This window comes from Monopterus albus, unplaced genomic scaffold (genome assembly GCF_001952655.1).
Source record: "Monopterus albus unplaced genomic scaffold, M_albus_1.0 scaffold28.1, whole genome shotgun sequence".
In the NCBI taxonomy this organism is placed as follows: domain Eukaryota; kingdom Metazoa; phylum Chordata; class Actinopteri; order Synbranchiformes; family Synbranchidae; genus Monopterus; species Monopterus albus.
The window spans coordinates 613,925-634,172 of NW_018127908.1; the positions used below are offsets into that span (position 1 = coordinate 613,925).

General features: G+C 39.8%; 1 long non-coding RNA gene across 1 annotated transcript in view; it reads right to left on the reverse strand.

The window, feature by feature from the left end:
- The window catches only part of LOC109957762 (uncharacterized), a 69,959-nt gene that overhangs the window by 21,477 nt on the left and 28,234 nt on the right, over positions 1 to 20,248 (reverse strand). The window contains exon 2 of the long non-coding RNA XR_002274587.1: positions 1,164 to 1,310. This is a non-coding gene — a long non-coding RNA (uncharacterized LOC109957762). The remainder of the gene's footprint in view (positions 1 to 1,163; positions 1,311 to 20,248) is intronic.

Genomic DNA, 20,248 nt, shown 5'->3' on the forward strand with positions numbered 1-20,248 from the left:
TTTTTATCTCCTGTATTTCTCTGGTCATGTCGTCGAGTCGCTTGTTGTTTGTCTCCATAATTAGTTGCACGAAGCCTTTGAAGTTTTCCTGCTGTTGGTTCATCAGTGCGATGTACATCTGTTTCTGCTGATCCAGAATGTTTGTTACTTGCGCCGCTCTGTGATAGACCTCTTCTGCTTCAACATCCTCGTTCGCTTCTGATTTATTAGCTCTTTTCCCTCTTGGAGGCATTTTAATAGTTGTAGAATTTGTTCAAGACTTGAAAATGTAGAAGATGTGAAAAATCGTAGAACAGACAAGAGGAGCACTAAAGACGTCTGCTCTCGCTTGCAACCCGGAAGTAACTATTGTTAGTGTCTTTTGTACAAAAGAAGACTGCATTTGCCAAAGGAAAAAAACAGAGGATCTTATCTAGTAATTACAACTTACTATCTAATAATTACAAGATCTTTTTCTCGTTGGTTGGATCGCTGCAGAACTTGCCTGAGAGTCATCAGGTTTTAAGGAATTCTTTAATTCATTGATAGTTGTCAGAACATCCAAAAGAGCATAGTAAAAGTGAACTGTAAATGGCTGATTTGGTATACTTAGTGTTCCAAAATGTAAAGAAATATAAACTACAAATGGGCTTCAAGGTTGCTGCCTCCATAACTCACTAGGTTACATGTACTAAGCAGGAGTTGGAAAGCTTCAGAACCTGCTTGAGGAACACTGGATTTTTAAGATTTCATGAGCATTAGCATAATTCTGTCAGTACATATAACAGCACAAAGCAAAAATGAACTCATAATTAATTCAGAGTACTTAGTGTTCCAAAACATGAACAAATGCAGGCTAAAAATGGTGCTCAAACTGCAGCCCATAGTAACACATAACTACTGTATGGCAACATTATACTTGCTGCTTCTATCTCATAATTATGGGATCTTTTCTCGTAATTATGAGATAGTAAGTCATAATTACGAGACAAGATCCTTAAATTTTTTTTCTTTGGTGAATGCAATGCGCTTCCGTACCTTTGTCTGTGTAAGTCTTCTGTGACATATAATTATAAATTGTCTCATAAATTATACTCTAATTCCCATGTACTAGTCTGAAAAACAAGGTATATTACACACGTTCTGGCTCATTCCTGCAAAAGAGGGCAAAATATTTTTTTTACCTTTGCTGGTTTTGACATTTAGAGCTGGCTCAGGATCCTCGAATGAAATCCCTCTCTGCAGAAGAAATCTCATATGTGTGGTCAGCTGCATTTCCTGTCCTGCTGTACCTGCACCGCCACAGGCCATGTCTTAGCTTTGATCACTATCTGCAACAAACAGGTTTGAGAAGAAAGATATGAACCCCTCTTCCTCTGGGCTCATCACTGTGTCAACCATCTGTGTGCTCTGCTCTGAGGATGCAACTGGTGATTCCAACATACGGAGGAGGGCCAACTCTAGTTTTGGACAAACATCCTAATGGCAAGTAGATCTGCGGTTTACCCATCACCACCTCAGCCAATGACCAAGTGGCAGCATTCCATTGCAGATAGTGGGAGATTTCATCATAGAGCCTTTGCTTGTTCTCACACTACCATGACTGCAGAAATGTCGGCCAAAATACAGCCCAGGATGGAAAGCTCTGTATCCTGCCTGACCAGAGATGATCCTCCACCAGTTACGCAGATGCCCACTTACTGCCAGTCCACATCCCTTCATTAACTCCAGCCTGGAATGAAAAGACCTGACTCATGGTTGGAGTCAGGACCTTCTTGGCTTGGTTAAACAAAAAGGCTTGGCCCATTTAATAGGGGCCCTGCCAAGAGATTCCTACTGCTTTCAATGGATGCTTTTGCTACTAATATCCCTTAAAAGCACAGTGCAATTCCTCTCCAATATCCCTGATGCCCCAGGGTATGTGGTGGAGGAAAGCTGCTGTTTAATGGGTTATCTTTATTGCACCTACAGTAAAAGTGAATTTATCAGAAGCTGCAGTTTTCAAATCATGAGATGACTCGAAGTGACATTTTTCACACCACCATTTGTACTGTATGTATAACCTATACAACATCAGATCACCGTTTCACCAAATAAACATGGTTGAGGCTGCTAGCCTATATTATTAAAGTGTGGCTCATTATTATGTTCAACTGAGTTTTTGATAAATGTCCACAGAATAATATTCCAAAAGGGGAGACATATTCAATAAACATATTTTTTACTATCCAATTTCAAGCATTTATGCCATAGTAGTGTCACAGCAGCTGGTCCCAGTGCCTTAAACCTCAGTTTCCTCTTGCCCAGGTGTCTGGCCCCAGGGCAAGGTCACAGGAACAGGCCACCTGCCCTTCTGCTGGGCTGTCACAGGGTTTAAAAGGGGCAGGGCACTTGTTAAGAATCCTTCTGTCAGAGACCTTCAGCCAATTCTTTACTTTTTCTGTCAGTGGAAATGAAATCCTTTATTTTCTCCTCCTGCAAATGCTGCTCTAACACGAAGCGACAGGCTGCTGCAGAAAAGCTGCTGAGGTGGTCATTTGTGACCATATCCTTGATAAAGTGTTTCCCAAGATGGACACACTGTCCTCCCAGCTGACAGAGTCAGAGTCTGATTCAAAGATAAAAGGCAGTCCCTTTAAAGGTGGCCTTTTCTTGAGTCTAGAACTTGGTACATGGAAATTAGACTGTTGATCCAGACACAGGATGAGGACCCAGCAGGAGCAGAGCTACTTGGCAGGAATGATAAGTGGGAGCTGAGAAGCTGCCACAGGGTCAGAGCTCCCTGCAGATAACATGGTGCTCTTGTTCCATGTACAGTCTGTATTCCGAAGCTAAGAATACACCTGAGACCTACGGTTACTTATGGGGTTCCATTTTCATAAATTAATCGCACACAGTGCAAACCCTAGTCGGTAGCACAGGGGCACAGGCACATGGGGCATGTCAGCTGAATCTGTTAATCTTGTTGCCAGAGGCATGTCGTGCAATAATGGCACAATCACGAATGAGGTGTGATTAGGTGCAATACATTACCATTAGGTAATGGTACGGACCTGCAACAATCAGTACTAATCAAATAAGCTATTCTAGCTTAAAGCACATGTTGAACCTTTGTGTTCTAGCTATTTTTCCTCAGAACAAACCGGCTACAAAAGCTTTTTCCCAAAGCTGATATGAGGGAGGGACAAAATCAATAGGGCTGAATATACAGCACCATAATGTATGTTGGCTAGGGAAGAGGCACAACAGTTTGTCCCTGTCTATCTTGCCCTAAGAGATCCATAGCCCTGTGTCACAAAAACACAACAGCAATTCAATGATATTAAACGATGAGCCAAACAGAAGCAGTGGCAGTCCGTAGAGACAGGAGGGCAGGCGCTAGATGAGGCCGCCTTCACAATTCACACTCTGCATGTTTTGGTGCACACTGTCAGCTCGATGTTGGATGACAGCACACCACATGTTTTCACCAAATCTGATATCATGCTGATTCAATCAGAGATGCTTGAAGACATTTCTAAATATGGAGACACACACACAATTATGCTCTGAAGCTATATTGAGACACTAACCTGCTTCTGTTTCTTCTTTCCATCTCTCTCTCTCTGTATTCATTTTTCTTTACTTTTTGTTTTTTTCTGATTATATGTATATATTTATTTACTCTCTCATCCTCTGACTCTGAGTAATAAACAAATGACTGAGAGCTTCAGTGCATCTTGGCATCGATTCTACAAGTCTCTGAACTCTACTGGAGGGATGGCCGCATTCTTCTATAAGATGTTCCCTCATTTGGTGTTTTGATGATGGTGGTGGGGGCGCTCTCTAACATGTCGGTCCAGCATCTCACACAGGGGTTCAGGTGGGTTGAAATCTGGTGCCTACGAAAGCTGCAGTCATTGACTGTATGTAAGAAATGAACAAAGCTTTTGTGATGTCACCCACTGATTTTCTGCTCAAGCTCAAGTCTGGCCAGTACGCTTCCATCTCTCACTCAAAGTCACCACGCCCTTAATTATGCCTAACTTTTAGTCTCAATATAATTTAAATGGGTGAGTTATATAAAAGTTCACCTCCGTACAGTTGTCATGAAAATGGAAAATAATTAGCTATAGAAACCAAAACCGTTTTTTGTACCAGGCTGTAAAAATGTTTAATTGTGCTTAACATGGGAGTCAATGGGGATCGACTCCCTTTTGGAACCGGCCTCAAGCAACCATTTGAGGAACTTCAGGGTTTTGCACCTCCACATTTACTTCATTCCTCTGAGAGGTTGCCACTTGGCCACAGTATATCATTCTCATCACTTGCCCTATGGATGGGAGTACTGTTATCCTGGAAGAGACCACTCATTTATTCAGGTTTTTCTTTAAATTTGTTACATTTCTTTTGTGCTCACTCCATCTGTCAGGCTAATGTCAAACTACTGGCCAATTTTAATCAACAGTCTGCAGCTCAACTGTTAACCCCCGTGAAGCAGCTGTCCCACCACTGCAGAACAAGTGTACTGTATACAAGCCTTGCCGATTCAGCAGAGCTCTGTATGCTGAGGTAACTGAGAAAAACACTGCAGCAACAGTCACATCTAGACAATCTAAACAAGCTATACTGTATATCATGTTTCACAAGCAAGCTTGTTAGGGATGAGCGGATGATTGTCTGAAGGATTCAGGCAGCAAGAAGAACCCATTATAGTTCCAAAAAGAGAACGTGCAAGTCAACACTTGAAAGCAATCACACAGAATGTCTATGTATTAGGAAAATTACTACCAATATTATTACAATCTAACTTCCATGTTTGCACTCCACTTTCATTCACCAGTAATCCAAAACTCCAATGCACAGTACTCCAAAACAGAACATGTATTTTTATACTGACATCAATTTAGAAGCAGATTTTGCATTTCCATTTTCAATTTGGCACCCCGAGTGGCCGTGAGCACCAAGTTTATAAAATGAAAATGAGCTTTTTCCATCTGAAATTGGATTATGTCCTGTTTTTAGTTCATATCAAAAGGAAAATTAAAGGACATTTTGCATTTTCAATTGAAAAATGGCAACTTTCTCCAATGACTACAGTCAGAGTTGAGTAGATTAAACAAATACTGACTCAAATGGATGCTGACTTTCCTCCTTGAATTGTACCATTTTAAACCTCTTCATTAACTGAATTAAGATTTTTGTTTGAGTTTCAGTATTTTCATATATTTGATTGATTCATATATTTAATTAATTTACTGCTTCGGTGGAAGAGAATATATCTGACAGGCAAAAACCATACATTCTGTCGATAGTCACCGGTGCCAACCTTTCGTTTTCATCTTCCAAAGTACATATTGCTTGCATGCAGTTTTGATGAAAATCACTGGGGTGCAAGCTACTGTGTTTAGCTGTCATACAGCATAGCAGCAGGAGACAGGAGAAAAGACAGAAAGGACATGGAGGGAGGAAAGATAATGCTCTATTCAGAACAGTGAGGAAGCAAATGCTGACCTGGACAGCAGTGAAGGCACTTCTTAAAGATCACCCATGTATACTGATGACATGCGACACTGCCTTGCTCGGTATACTTTACACTTATCAATAGTAAATTCTACTTAGCAATCATACAATGTCAGAAAAAAATCCAATACCTACTGGCATTACTGGAAAAGACCTAATCAAGAGGACAGGTCATGTCATGTTGTTTGGTTATAAGAATAATTACAGTACTATCATCACAACTATGTATACAGCCCAGTCTCACATGAAAATGTAGAGTAGCCACACTGAACCACAGCACCAGTGTCACAATAACACCTGGTAATGTTTTTGTATTGCAGCCTGGTGCCCATCTTCATATTCTTCTTCTTGGTGTTTTATGGTGGCTGGAAAACAACAACATGGTGCATTACTGCCACCAACTGGACAGAAGTGTGGATCGGGAGGCTAACATCTAGTGCCTCACACCTGTGGCTGGCAGACTCACAATGTGGTGTCTTAAGAAACAAGTGAGCGTCCTAAAAATCCAAACAACGTTGCTCCTGCAGATATTTTCACTGTTTCAATTATATCGTTTTAAAAATAACTGTTCATTCATCATCATTAAGCAGTGCAAAGCAAGTCTGTAGTTAAAAAGTTGAACTGAAAGACAAGTCTACCCTGGTCTAAATGTTATGTAACAGCCAAAACAAAAAGTGATGGACACCACACAACTGGTCTGAGAGTTCCAAGGAAAAAGAAATGCAGCAATCCAGCTACACACAAATGCATGCCTCAGTCTTTTCCAGCTTTGAATGTAATAGATTAAGACACCTGGTGAACAAAGGGTCTGACCATTCAAATGAAAGAGGGGAAAAAAGAAAAGAAGCAAAGAAACTGATAAAATTAATAAGAGAACAAAAAACAAAAACATCTGGCTGTGACAAGCTTGGCCACAGACCAAGACAAATTTGTGGCAGTGTTGCTGCAGCTCTACAGCAATTGATCACCCCAGAGCCTATCGAGTGTCTTCAGAACTCTCTTATCATCAAACAAAACCACGCCACAGTGTGACAGGTTAGAGACTCGTGTCGCTGCTCCCTGACAGGGCACATCAGTGGCAGTGGTGTGAAGTAGCATTCAAGGAGATGGAGCATGAAGTCACACACACACACACACACAGAGCCATGCACACAGACAGATATGAGCATGTATGTATAGTGATAATTTTTTTCTCTGAGCTATCTTAGAAAACAAGATATTTACCCAAATATTAAATACTGTATGTGAGATACACAAGAGCATCATTAAAATTAAGCTTTTGCTGTGTCAGACAGAAGCAAATCATTTTGTGGGGGGGGGGACAAATACAACTGGAGCGATACTGTATTGTTCTGTTTCTTGTCAAAATATTTCTTAACTTTCTTTTAGTGTCTTTAAGAGTCACTGTGAAATGGCCACTAATCTACAACAAAATTCTGGCAATTTAATGAATATGTCCTTTACGTATCTTCATATTTTTAATATCTCTTCCCAAAATTTTTCCATTTAAATATTTTGATTCCACATTGTACTACAGTACAGTGTCAGCAATCTAAGAGAAAACTAATTAACTATCATTTCATGTGAGTAAATATAATTATGGCTGTTGTTACCATACAGCCATAATAATAATATGTAGGGTCATTTAGATAATTAAACTGTTGCAGTTCTAAATTCAAATGCTGTGTCTGCTGAATATGCCTAGAACTGGGAGTGTGAAGTCATAATAATTCAGGTAAAACTGGATTGTCAGCATCTTGCTAATTATGCAGGAAAAAGTTTAATGAATTCATCCAACTAATCAACCATCATGGCAAACAATAAAAAAATCTGGCCTTGCGTCATTATTGTAATGAGAATTTCCAGTTTGTAAATTCTGAGCACTGCATCCATAAGCCTTAAATCACAGATAATTGAGGCACAGCAGAAAAAAAAAAAAGATAAACTTCCAAATCAGTTTAGGGAAATCAATGTGCCCAGGTAATTTAAACACTTTGTCTTACATTTCCTCCTCATTTCCTGGTAGATTTATGCACCTCTGAAATCACTAATAAGTCTTTGATGAAGACAGTTTATGTCGTACCTTGTGTAGAAGCAAAGCTGCATGACCTCTTGATTTTTTGTCTCTGTCTGATTTTAATTTATTGTTGGAAAAGCACAGAGGACTTGACATGACAGAGATGTTGTGAGGAGACAATCTGAAACAGACATTGACAGGGTTTATTATTAGTCTTTTTACACAACAAAAACACAAGGGGCTCTTACTCTGAATAAAACATGACCTCAGCATTCCATCTTTATTATTTCACAGACAGCCCAGCAAGTGTAGTGGCGAACAGTGTCAGCATGCATTTGGCCTTCCCATTTCCTCTCCCTTTCTCATGGTCTCGATTTCAGCCTCAGGAGAGTTATTCTGAGGAATGGCTAAGCCAAGAACAAATTCTCTCTCATTGTTGCTGTTGACTTATTCAGTTATTCGACCATGTGGCAAATGGACACAATCTCCACAAATGGAATTTCAGTTTGAATGATTAATTGTCAAAACCATAGTGGAGATTTCTAGCTGCAGGGTTCTTTTGCTGTTTCTCTATCACCAGCAGGAGAGCACAACTGATGCTGAGATACTGTATATCAGCAGGGCACTAAAAAAAAAAAAAAAAAAACTGCTGCACTTCATACAATTTCACTTTATAGAAAGTATTTTCATTCACAAAAAATCCCTGAAAAGAAACTCTAACTGCCGGAACAAACTCATCAGTGGAGGATAGAACTGGGCCAAAAAGCAGAAAGACCTGAGTCACTTTATAAGACAGTTACCTAATTCCCTCGGTGAATGTTGACTGTTCAGGATATTTATGTAGGAAAAAAAAAAATAAGGATGAATAATCCATACCGCTTTCCGCTCACGTACTGAGTACTGTCAGATGTGTGTTTAATAATTCAGTGTATTTTAAATGCATGAGTTAATGAGATTACGTTAGCTGAGTTTCACTGCTGAATGCGCACGGGTTCCAGGACTGCTGTGTCGTCATCAGCACTGCACCACAGATACAGCACTGGAGAATATACTGATGTATCATACATATACTGTATAGACACAAATACAAACAAAAATGTCCATGCCCAGCATACTGATGGGGCAAGAGCGCTCTAAGAAGGAAGCAGAAATGTAGGTTTTATCTGCACATTTACTACATAACACTACCTGGGGCTGGAGGCATAAAACTGTGGTTCAAGAGTGAACCCTGTCTACGTGGAAGTGTAGAAATATGCATATGTGCTATTTCAGCCCTATATATGAAGCTGTATGACAATCTACTTACACAGGCCTGATTTCCATTTCCACAGTCTCATACTGTAAATGTATATAGATGTACCCATAAGAAGGTAGATGCATCTAAGCAGCTGCACTGTTTCATTCTGACTCATTCTACCAATTTCACCAAATACTAAGGTCACCCAACAGTGTCAGGGCAGCAAATACTACATACACTGATTAACTTCTTATAACACTGATAATTTGAATCCTCATTAGCAGTATTACTGTATCTAAAGCATTTTTAAATGATCATATCAAAACTGGGCTTATGCAAGTCTTCACAATAATACAAAGAAAATAAATATAGTTTAAAAAATAATAGAACTGGGTACACAAAATCCCTAAGAATGAAGTTTAGAATCTGCATAAATGAAATTATCTGTGAAGACTGCAAAATATCTACACACACAATGATACTAACTAACAGCCAAAGAGAATAACATTGGATATTATTTTTGGTTTCCCACTTGACTTTTCCATTTCCCTTTTACCATATCACACTCTAGAAAACTGTGTATGCATGGTCTGAACTATGCATCTGTTTATGTGAGAAATTGGCATATAAATGGTTTTTGTGTGTGTGAGGTGTTTATGCATCTGGCCCCCGATGATGGGTTTGTGCAGGTTAGTGTGCAAAAGCACCTCCAAATGTACACTCAGTGCATGTTTACTGTATGTTTGAGTGGTTTGTATGTGCTGTGACAAATTTGCCAAGATCCTCTGTGCTCCTGGCCTGAGGTTGTATGGTGAAAATTGGCACTGGCACAAAAGGTGGTGGGGGGGCATCGACCTGCTCCACTGCCACCTACAGCGTTGGACTGCAGTATTTCCAATGTGCCAGCCAGAGCAGAGTGTAACCAATGCTGGTGTGATTAGACTAGCTGGGGGGTAAATGAAAACCATTATCAAAGTTTTTCTCTCTGCCGTATCTTAATGCAAAGCACAGGAGAGGTGATTTGAATTGCTAAAGCTACATTGGCAATGCTCATTTAACACTGGACAATCGCGATTGGAGGCTGGCTTTCTACATGCTGATTTTGTTTTGTTTTGTCATGTGTCTTGAAATGAGCATCATTATCAACTGTGACACTTTCAGTGGGCTCTACTAACTGGGTGCTGCGGTGCAGCAGGCTTGTAATTTCTGTAAAAATGTGACAGAGATAAGCCATTTCTTTCCTTTTCAGTGATGGCTGAGATGTGAATAGACTGAAAAACGAACACGTCTTCCACATTGTCATTCAAAATGCCTTACAGTGCCAAAATTATGCTGTAGGTGTATTTTGGCAGATTTTAACTGACTCCTGAAGCACCTTGTTCATGGACTAATGTCCATACATATTTAATGATCTACTATCTGAGGCACGGGCTATTAATCCTGCCCACGGACTGCCTTATCTCTAAAAACAAGACAAAGACAGAAGTTCTGCTGCATATTTTCTTTTCTCAAAGTATCTCCCAACTTATAATGAGCTCTAATATAGACACAGACAAATGCACACACACACACTCTATCAAAAATGTGTCAACTTAAAGTGAATAGGGTTGTTTGACCATTGTTGACTTTGTTTCATACAAGCATTATAAACCTGCAGGCATTATTTTGAGATGCATACTGTATATTTCATCAAATAAAACCAGAGTGAAGAGAACATGTGAGTTCAAAATGGCAAAATGTTTCGATGTTCTCAAAAAGTAGTATTTAATCCCACCTCTTAACAAAGGAAAACAGAAGGCAACTATGTCGTTGTTTGTTGAGAAAAAAAACAAAGCTCACTTCTCCTTTGGCCAGTAGATACAGCAATGCCATAGATATCTCCCAAAGGTACAGTCTATCTACATAAACACATATTCACTAACTGCATGTATTACATGTGCACATATATTTAATTTAACTGTATCTACACATATGTACTAACAGTTAGATATAGACACACCTCTACGTGACATACCTGTGTACAACACTATCACCAGCTCAAAAACATAGTACACTTTCATACATTCATAAATATGTTATTCAATTTTAATGAGCAGTGAAGCATAGTGTGCTGAGGAAAGCTTAACTGTCCAAAAGGGATCTATTTAAACTGATGAAAGAGGCTAATCCTAAAGACGACACACTTCCAAGAGAGAACAAAAGCTTGTGCATGAAGAAGCCTTTATGTGGCAAAAATGATAAGCAACAATTTGGACTCTATGAAAACCAAGCTAATTGTTAGCAGGAGGCCTAATGCACAACACAACAACAATGCATTGTGAACAATGCAAAATGGCAGAAGAGCTGGAGCTCCCTGCTTTCAAATTCCAGCTGGCTTCCTGGTGGTTGGCTACACCTGTTCTGTTTTACTGTCATGTAGCAGGGTCTCCTCCTCCTTTCTCTCCCACTCTTTCTCCTATTTTTAAGCTCCTCTTATTCCCTTGTTTTTGCCATTCTCCCAATTTAATGGCTGGGCATTCTCCCATGAATAATTTGCAAGTTACATGCTTGTTTCATACACTGCGTACCAACAGCCATGTTGTGCCACCCTGAGGCAGTCTCAACAATGCTGGTCTGTCATCTACTTAAACACAGGACAACCACCTCACACCAAATCTTCTCACTAATGATATTCAGTTCCTGGGTTGGCCCTCTCCCTGACATGAGGTTGGTTATGATCATCATGTCCTCCTAAAAGGCACAGGCAGTGTAGCAACATGGCCTGTAAAAGTAATGGCGCTGTTTGCAATTTCCTGGTTTTTTGCCTAAATTGGCCATGAAATGTGATCTAATCATAACCAAAGTCACAAATATCAACAAACACAATATTTGCTGATAACACAAACAGTCATGATCTTTCATGTTTTTATTTAACAGTCATTAAACTTACAAAGTGATGGTGGAAAAAGTAATAGTAACAAAGCCATTCTGCAAAAGGTTTACTTTGATGTTTAGCGTCCTTTAGGATACGCTGATAAACTTGGGAATTCATGTTGGTACACAGATTTCTTTTTACATCATACGTAGTGCCGTGTGTTATTCCCAAACAATTCTACCTTCATTTCACCTGTCCCCAGGACTTTTTCCCTGGTAGTGCTGTGGAGTCTCACGGTGGTCTCTGGCAAAATTCAAGTGAGCTACAATGTTGTTTTTGAAGAGCAGTGGCTTCCTCCATCGTGTCCTGCCATAGATACCATGTATATTCAGTATTTTGCATATAGTTGACTCATGATCGGAGATGTTAACCAACTCCAATGAATCCTTCAAATCAGCTGCTAATCTATGGTTCTTTTTTACCTCATTGAGCATTCAGCATTGTGCATTTGGAGTGATCTTGGCTGGGCACCCACTTCCATGGAGAGCCGCCACAGTACCAAATCGTCTCTGTTTACAGACAATATGTCAAACTGTGGACTGATGAATAGCTACTCTTTGAGATTATTCTGTAAGCCTTTCCAGCTGCATGCATATCAACAACTCTTGATTGTCAGTCTTCTGAAATCTCTTTTTTTTTTGCAAGGTATGGCTCACATCAACTGATGCTGTTTGTGAATAGCACACTGACACTGTTTGAGTGTTTTTATAAGTCAAGGTAGTTCTAAACCACACCTTCATTCTTGTTTCACTACTAACACTGGACTCCATTTGACAGTTAGTGATTTACTGTTGCCATTACTTTTTCACCATCATTTGGCGTGTTCAATGGGTGTGTTCAACAAAAACATAAAATATCATCACTGTGTTTTATCAGCTTAGAAATATGGCATTTGTTGAAGATCAGAAAACCAGTAAATTGCAAAGAGTGCCATTACTTTTTCTTGCGATTGTACAAGTTTATATCTGACGGGGATGTAATTGATTGAGTGCTCAAAAACGGGCATTACATGAGACAGATGAAAGTACCTCTCTGAACCCGACAGCTGCTCTACTGAACACAAGGTGTTAAAGGGCCTAGGTGACATCAGCACACCGTCTGACCACAGAGCTCATTCGCCAAGTTAGAGACCAAAAACCAAGCAGCTAACAGCAATTCACCTAAGAGCACGCACAATTCACTGTGCACAAACACAATCATCATAAGCTGTGTGCACCTAAACACACATATCAGCCCGCATGCGCACGCCCACACCCACACCCACTCCCACCCACACACAAGACACTGCAGGTAAATGGGGTAGAATGTAGTGCTGTGTAGTGGGTAATGAGTGCTGATTGTTTGTGACAGGGCTGTAGTAAGGTTGATTTCCCAGCTGAGGAGTAGGGGCTTTGTACACATCACAGGGCTGTCAGGGAAAGATGGGAAATGGGCCCATAGCTTCCCCGCTCTTCAGAAATAGACAGCCAGAACCACTTCACTATTTAGCTTCAGACAGCAGACACAGGCAGAGAGTGATGATGTGAGTATTTTAAATATTTTGTGATGCAATTCTAGCCTATTTGCATGGAAATGTCACTTGAGTGTTATACATTTGAAATGTGGAGAAAAAACATGGCTGTTATTAAAAGGCACAGTCAATGACTGACTCACTGCCAGTAGGCTATTTATGCTGAAATTTGACACAGACATACTGTGTATATACTGGACATTTTTATTTTTGATTTTAATTTTATGTATTTATTTATGAGTGTGTGTTTTAAAGGTATCAATATCACTCCTGTGATTAGGTATTGATTTTTTTTTTTTTTTTTTACTGTCCAAAGCCTTTTCGTTCACTTTTTCATTAGGAGTGTCCTTGCATGATAACACTATGTCAGTAATTCAATCTTGATGTGTTTTATTCAAGTCTTAATGTATAGAGGGAATCATTAAGTGTTTCTGCTCAAGCTCTGAGTACTAATGGAGGCAAATACCGGACGTGATGGCGGCAGCAGCCTGTTGTAGTTAAGCTATCCTTATCAACACTGATGACCTGCATGAAGCAGGTTACAGGCTGATGCAATCAATAAGCCAACAACAGTAAAACAATAAATGTGTTCATATTTTTAGTTTATCTAATCACCCCTGAAGTAAGAGAAGCAGTCCACGTGGAAATGTCTGACCAAGACATGAAATACAGCACACTGTATCCATGACAACAATAGCGGGCCACATGGGCCACTTGTGACCTGAGTGTGGTTAAAATGACCTGAAAACCTGTTTTCAGAGATATTAGAAAAATGAAATTAGGTTTAGGTATTTTGTGGTGGTGGTTAAGGTTAGGGTAACAGAATGTGAAAATGAGTAAGAAAATCCAAATAAACAACCTGCTAAGAAAACCCAATGAGACATACAAAAAGGTTACCTCAATATATCGTATTGCACATTTTCAAAATTTCAGTTTTTCACTAAATGAATATTTGAATGGATGTTTTGTAAAGCATGCTCCCATCCAAACACAATAAATATGGAACCATAGGATATGGATAGCAAGCATCCATGGTCCAAGTAATATCCATTGCAGATCATGTTTAACATCTGTTGATTACATCTGCAAAGTTAAAAACTAGAAGTGCATTTAGCTTGCTGCAACACTGGATGTCTGGGACTACATGCATTCAGCTCTGAGTAGTTTTGACTGCAGCTGCTGTTCCTTCGTTTGTTGTTGCTGAAGTTATTGACTTAATTTGCATGTGTAATATTGCACAGAAGGTGTTTTTTATATTACTTTTTATATTATGCATTAGAACCAATGAAAAGTACAACTTATCTTCCACCAAATGCACACTCTTCCCATGTTGCCCCTACAAAGAGTAAGGTGAACTATGACAATTTTCATTCATTTGTATTAATTATGTTGCATTTTATTTTGTACACATTTATGCTCAACAACTAACAGGACAGAAGACTTGAGGAAGGCTACAAAAAAAATTACTGCTACTGTAGAGTAGAGTCAGACAATTCTGAAAAGTGACACAAATAAAAGGTTTGTTTTGTATATTTAAGAAAAGCTGGACCCCATGTCCAAATGACCCCACCTGTTCAGTAGTGTTTTTCATTGTATTGGTGAGGATTTTGCTTGACAAAAAGGCTGCACATAACATTTCTATTCGAGACAGAGTAAAGATAAAGGTTGACTTGACATTCAGCTGATTGACATGCTCAACAAGTCAGATTAGCATCATGCCTCTGAATTCTGACAGATAAACACCAAAAACTGGCTGAGTTGTGCTGCACTCCCTGGTGAATCCATACAAAACACTGACATTGTCCTCAGCTGCTCCAAAGCTACTGGCCAAGATGACAATAGCAACTAAATTGCAAAACATGACACATTAAAGAAAAAAGAAATCAGCAAGTAGCTGCATACCTTTTGCTGCATCCTACTGAAAAAATTTTATTTAAGAGGACAATGTGTGTCTTACTATTGAGTCAGTCTGCATGCAGTCCTTTTTTGCTATCACATGCTTTCCTTTTTTGGACATTCTCTGACACTATGTAGGCCTTGTTTTAGCATGACATATTGCTTGGGATGTTAGTGCCCAGAATTATTTATCAGTGGCTTCAGTTTTAGTCACACTGCAATCTCTATCCTTTTCTACAATCTGTGCCAGGAGTCAAACTGTCCTTGGAGATGTGACCGGGGCAAACAAAAATGGCCCTGACCTTTGTCACCATATGCCTCTCAAAAATATTAGTAAATCTGCAGTCATTCAGTGTAATTTTCCATATGGCATCAACAGCAGGCAGACTTAATGTCACAGGCCTCGAGCTACCTGGTCACCCTTTATATTTTATTTTGCTCCCTGGCTTAATACCTTGTTCTGACCCAGAATCAGGCTGGTTGGTCTCTGACCTTGGCTCTGTGCCGGTTCGCAGTTTCTAATCATCTTTTAGACATGGACTGGCTCCACTCTCACTTTCTCCCTATTGATTTTGGTCATTTTATACCAGAACACAGTCATTAATCTGATTATGACTGTGTCTAGGTCCGGTTCATAGTTCTGGCCTGGCTGTAATATACAGTAGGCAGATGCCTGCTGAGCCATAAGGATTAATCACAGAGCCACTGAGGTCTAAAGAGCACACAACATAAGACGGCACAACACATAGAATTTTTAAACACAGCATTTAAGTTGGCCTGAATTTCTTTTGCCGTAATGTCATTTTCCTGTTTTTCCTAGACTTTCTGTAAACTGCTGATATTACTGTCATTAATTCATTTTTGTTTAATAATGATTGAAACACTACTAGCTGAAAAATATGCCTTTACAGGTGATTAACCTACGTAATGGTCAGGCATAAGGATGCCTGTTCTGACGTTACTTAAGGATTGTGACAATGCCATTATAGGAAGAGTGTTTTAGAGACAACAATTCAGATTTAGAAAACAAAACCAGGCGTACATGTGGCTTTATAAATCGGTCGAAAATAATGCGTGTACACACTTCTCTCTTTACACAGTTTTAGTCATGAATCTACACGAAGGTCAGTTGATGTGAATGATTACTCACCACCACCTGTGAAGTGGCTGTGCACCCACGAGCCTCACTGGTAACAATTACTGATGGAACAGCTTCGATACTCTGTTCTCTTAAGAGAACTATGGTTTCAATCCCAGACCTGGTTATGTCTCTGCCCCATGTTTTTCCAGCATTAGTTACTTTCTGGAATTAGCTTAGCTTCTAGATGTTCCTAGACTCCATGCCTTGCCCTCTGTCCACTGTCACTTTGTTTACATCCCCCATTCCCTTCCTGAACCCTTTAAGTACATAAGTGACCTGGTTTTTCTTTCTGTCTTTGCCAGATCATTTTTTAAAAGCTCCCACAGCATAAGCATTCCAGCCATTGTGATTCCAGTTTGCCTCATGCTTTACATGTTCATATTACTCACCTGTTTCAGACCTTGTATTTTTGTTTGTTTGTTTATTCTTGATTTTACCCCTTGCTTTGTATTTCCCCTGGAATTTATCCCATGTTGGGATTATTACCCTCAGTTTTGGAGTCATCTCAATTTCAAGATTTTTTTTCAAGGGTGGTGAAGTGTGTGCAGGGGAGTGGTAGATGTAGAGGATGAGAGAAAATGGGAGGAACAGTGGTTGAAGTCGTGAAAGAGCTAAAACAAGCTGTCTGTCCTGGACAAGGAGGTTTCACTAGGTCAAGCTTCACAAAGGGACTCGTATTAAGCCCGATCAAATCCAGAGTCATACTGACGTCCTGTCTGTATCACTTATTTACTTGGTTATTTTTTAATATTTGTCCTTTAAAGTCTCTCTCAGCCTCCATAGCTCTTTTCACAGGTTTCACCAACTGTACATTTCAATGTGCTGTATTGCATATACTTCTCATACAAATTAAAGATGGCTTTAAAGATTTTGTGTTTTTCTACAGTTCTATTAATCCCTACAGGCCTTTCTCCTCCACTTTGTATCCAAGATCCGAGAGAGTCCATAAATTGGGCATAGTGGTCAGATGATGAGCCCATTTTAAATCAATAGAATGCTGCACCCTTGCAACAGCTTTTTGATTTGACATTTTAAAAGGACATGTTTGCTGGGTGGGCAATAGAATGGTGGCTATTGTTCCTTTGTGGTGCTCAGATTGTTTATTGACTAGGTGAGGGTGCACCCATAGCCTTCTGTCCATGCCTGAGTCCTCTGGAGACAACTGTAAACTCCTGTTCATCTGTGTATCAATACACACGTTTCAGAAACCGAGGGTCAGGTAACTTTTCCCCAGTAACGCAAACACATACAGTACATAGTGTATGTTCAGCCAGTGGAGTAAACACACACAGTCTTTTTCAGTACAGGCATTAAACATGATGCAACATTGAGTAAGCCACTGTAACAACCCTGAAAGGTATTTCTATGACAGCTGATCAAAATGTGAGACTTGTTCTATTCTGAAATGAACTGAGTTGCAGGTCTGGGTCAGAAGTGATTAAGTGATTAAATGATATACTTTAGGAGTCCTGATATGTCTGATATGTCTGGAGTACTGTACATCACCATGCTATATTATTTTGTACTGTAGCATTTCATCCTTCACTTTGTTGTGTAGTCACCTCACTAACATCAGCACCTATACATGGGTCCTGTTAGTTATTTGCTGAAAGGATGATTAAAAAGAATCCAAACATGCACCCACTCATATAATTACAAGTCTGCTAGTATTTGCATAAATAAACCAGTGCTTTCACTTTGCACTGAGAGTTCCATTAGCCAACTATTAATCCCCAATATCACGATAAAGATTTCCATGTCTTATATTCACCTTATCAGCAATGCTCCATGTTGAGATCTTCACAACTCTGACAAAGTTGCTGTGCCATTTAGCTTCTCCTGATATTTGATGGTTGACATTCAACTGCATTCCTTTCTACCTGGTTGTAGCTGCTCACCATTTCAAGCTAGGTTGAGTGAAAAGGTGCATAGGTTGGGTGCTGCAGGTGAAGGTGCATCTTCGAAACATAATGAGGGTTTGCCAGGGCGCCTCTGTGCCTGGTTTCTTTACAGAAAAAGACTTTTATTCTTCCTGTCAGAACATAGAGGCTCCACCTTGGGCTAATATACTGTTGTCTGAATGCATGCCGCTCACTGGGTAATTATAATACCAAAGGTTTTGTCTTTTCACTGGTATTCTTTTACCTCTTTTTAAATAAAATGAAGGTACTCTTCCTCTAAATCCTAGAGGCTGACCATTACAGACCACAGCCATATGTTTTAAGTAGGGAGAAAGGGGTAAAACACAGAAAAGAGCCAAGACACAAGTAAGAAGCCTGAAAAGTGTGTGTGCGTGTGTGTGTGTTTTCAAAAGCTTTGATTATTCTTATATGCTCGACTGCACAGGATTTTGGGCAGGCAACCGTTTTGTTGAAGTTTTGAGACTTCTCTCCCCTTATCTCTCTTGCTCTGTCTTTCTCTGTCTCTCTGCCCGTTTTGTTTTTTCTTTTTTTAAATCCCCTTTCTCTCAGTGTAGTAGCTGTATCCCTCAGCTAAGGTGAAACAGCATGGATGTGATTTCTATAGCTCTGTTGGAGACCAGCACCTCATCACAAACTGGTCTCGGCTGGTTGGATGAGCGAATCAAATTCTGAAGAGCACAACCGAAACGATTTCAGTTCGAGACTGGAGACTCTGCCTCACATCTCAGTCATTCAGGCACATTCAATTGGATGCATTCTATTCAATTCAACTCATATATGGGAAGAAACAAGAAGAGGGGTGTTGACTGACAGCTGAGGTTATGAAACAAAACCCCGATAGGGCCGTAGAAACATACAGAATTCAATCTATATGGTATCCTCTTTGTTTTCAATTTGGATTTTTGGTTTTTTTTTTGGTTTTTTTAGAAAACAGTATTTTGAAGGCCAACTGTGAGTTGCAGTTATTTAAGGCAGAAAGAGTCATTCGTTTCAACCAAGTATGCTGCATGTGACATCACCACATGCTACTCATATGCACTACTATCTGCATTAATAACTCTGAGACTTCTTTCCTCTGAGCAGTTAAGTCCTGGCCCTGTTTTCTCTCTTGACTCAGAGCTGCTGATGTCATTCCTGTTACATGTCTAGTGTGTCACCATTTCACAGTACATTGAATACATGTTCTTTATGCATGACACAAGTCTTTTTTCCAACAATTGTTTAGAGCTAGATTATTTCACTTATAATTCATTATATCACAAATCCAGTGGGTCAGAAGTTTACATACACTCAGGTGACTGTGTTAAAGAGGGAAATTCCAGGAAATGATGTCATGGCCTTAGAAGTTTCTGAAAGGCTAACTGACATCATTTGAGTCAATAGGGGTGCAGCACCTGTGGGTGTATTTTAAGGCCTACCTTCAAACTCAGTACCTCTTTATTTGACATCATGTCTGGTTCATCCTTGGGAGCAACTTCCAAACAACAGAAGGTGTCACATTCATCTGTACAAACAATACTACGCAAGTAGAAACACCATGGGCCAACGCAGCCATCATACTGCTCAGGAAGGAGACACATTCTGTCTCCTAGAGATGAATGTACTCTGGTCCAAAAAGTACAAATCAATCCAAGAACAACAGTAAAAGACCTTGTGAAGACACTGGAGGAAACAGGTACCAAAGTATCTATATCCACAGTAAAACGAGTCATATGTCAACATAACCTGAAACCCTGCATCAGTAAGGAAGAAGCCACCGCACCCTGAGAACATCGTAAAATGAAGGCAGAATCATGTTGTGGGGGTGCTTTGATGAAAGAGGGACTGGGGCACTTCACAAAATAGATGGCATCATGAGGAAAGAAGATTGTGTGGATATACTGAAGCAACATCTCAAGGCATCAAACAGGAAGTTGAAGCTTGGTCACAAATGGGTCTTCCAAATGGGCAACATAGTCAAGGTATCGGAGTGAGTGTCACAAGGCCCTGACCTTAATCACTATTAAATTTGTGGGCAGAACTGAAAAACCATGTGAGAGCAAGGAGGCCTCCAAACCTGGCTCAGTTCTTCTAGTTCTGTTAGGAGGAATGGGCTAAAATTCTTATTGTAAGAAGCTTGAAAGGCATCCC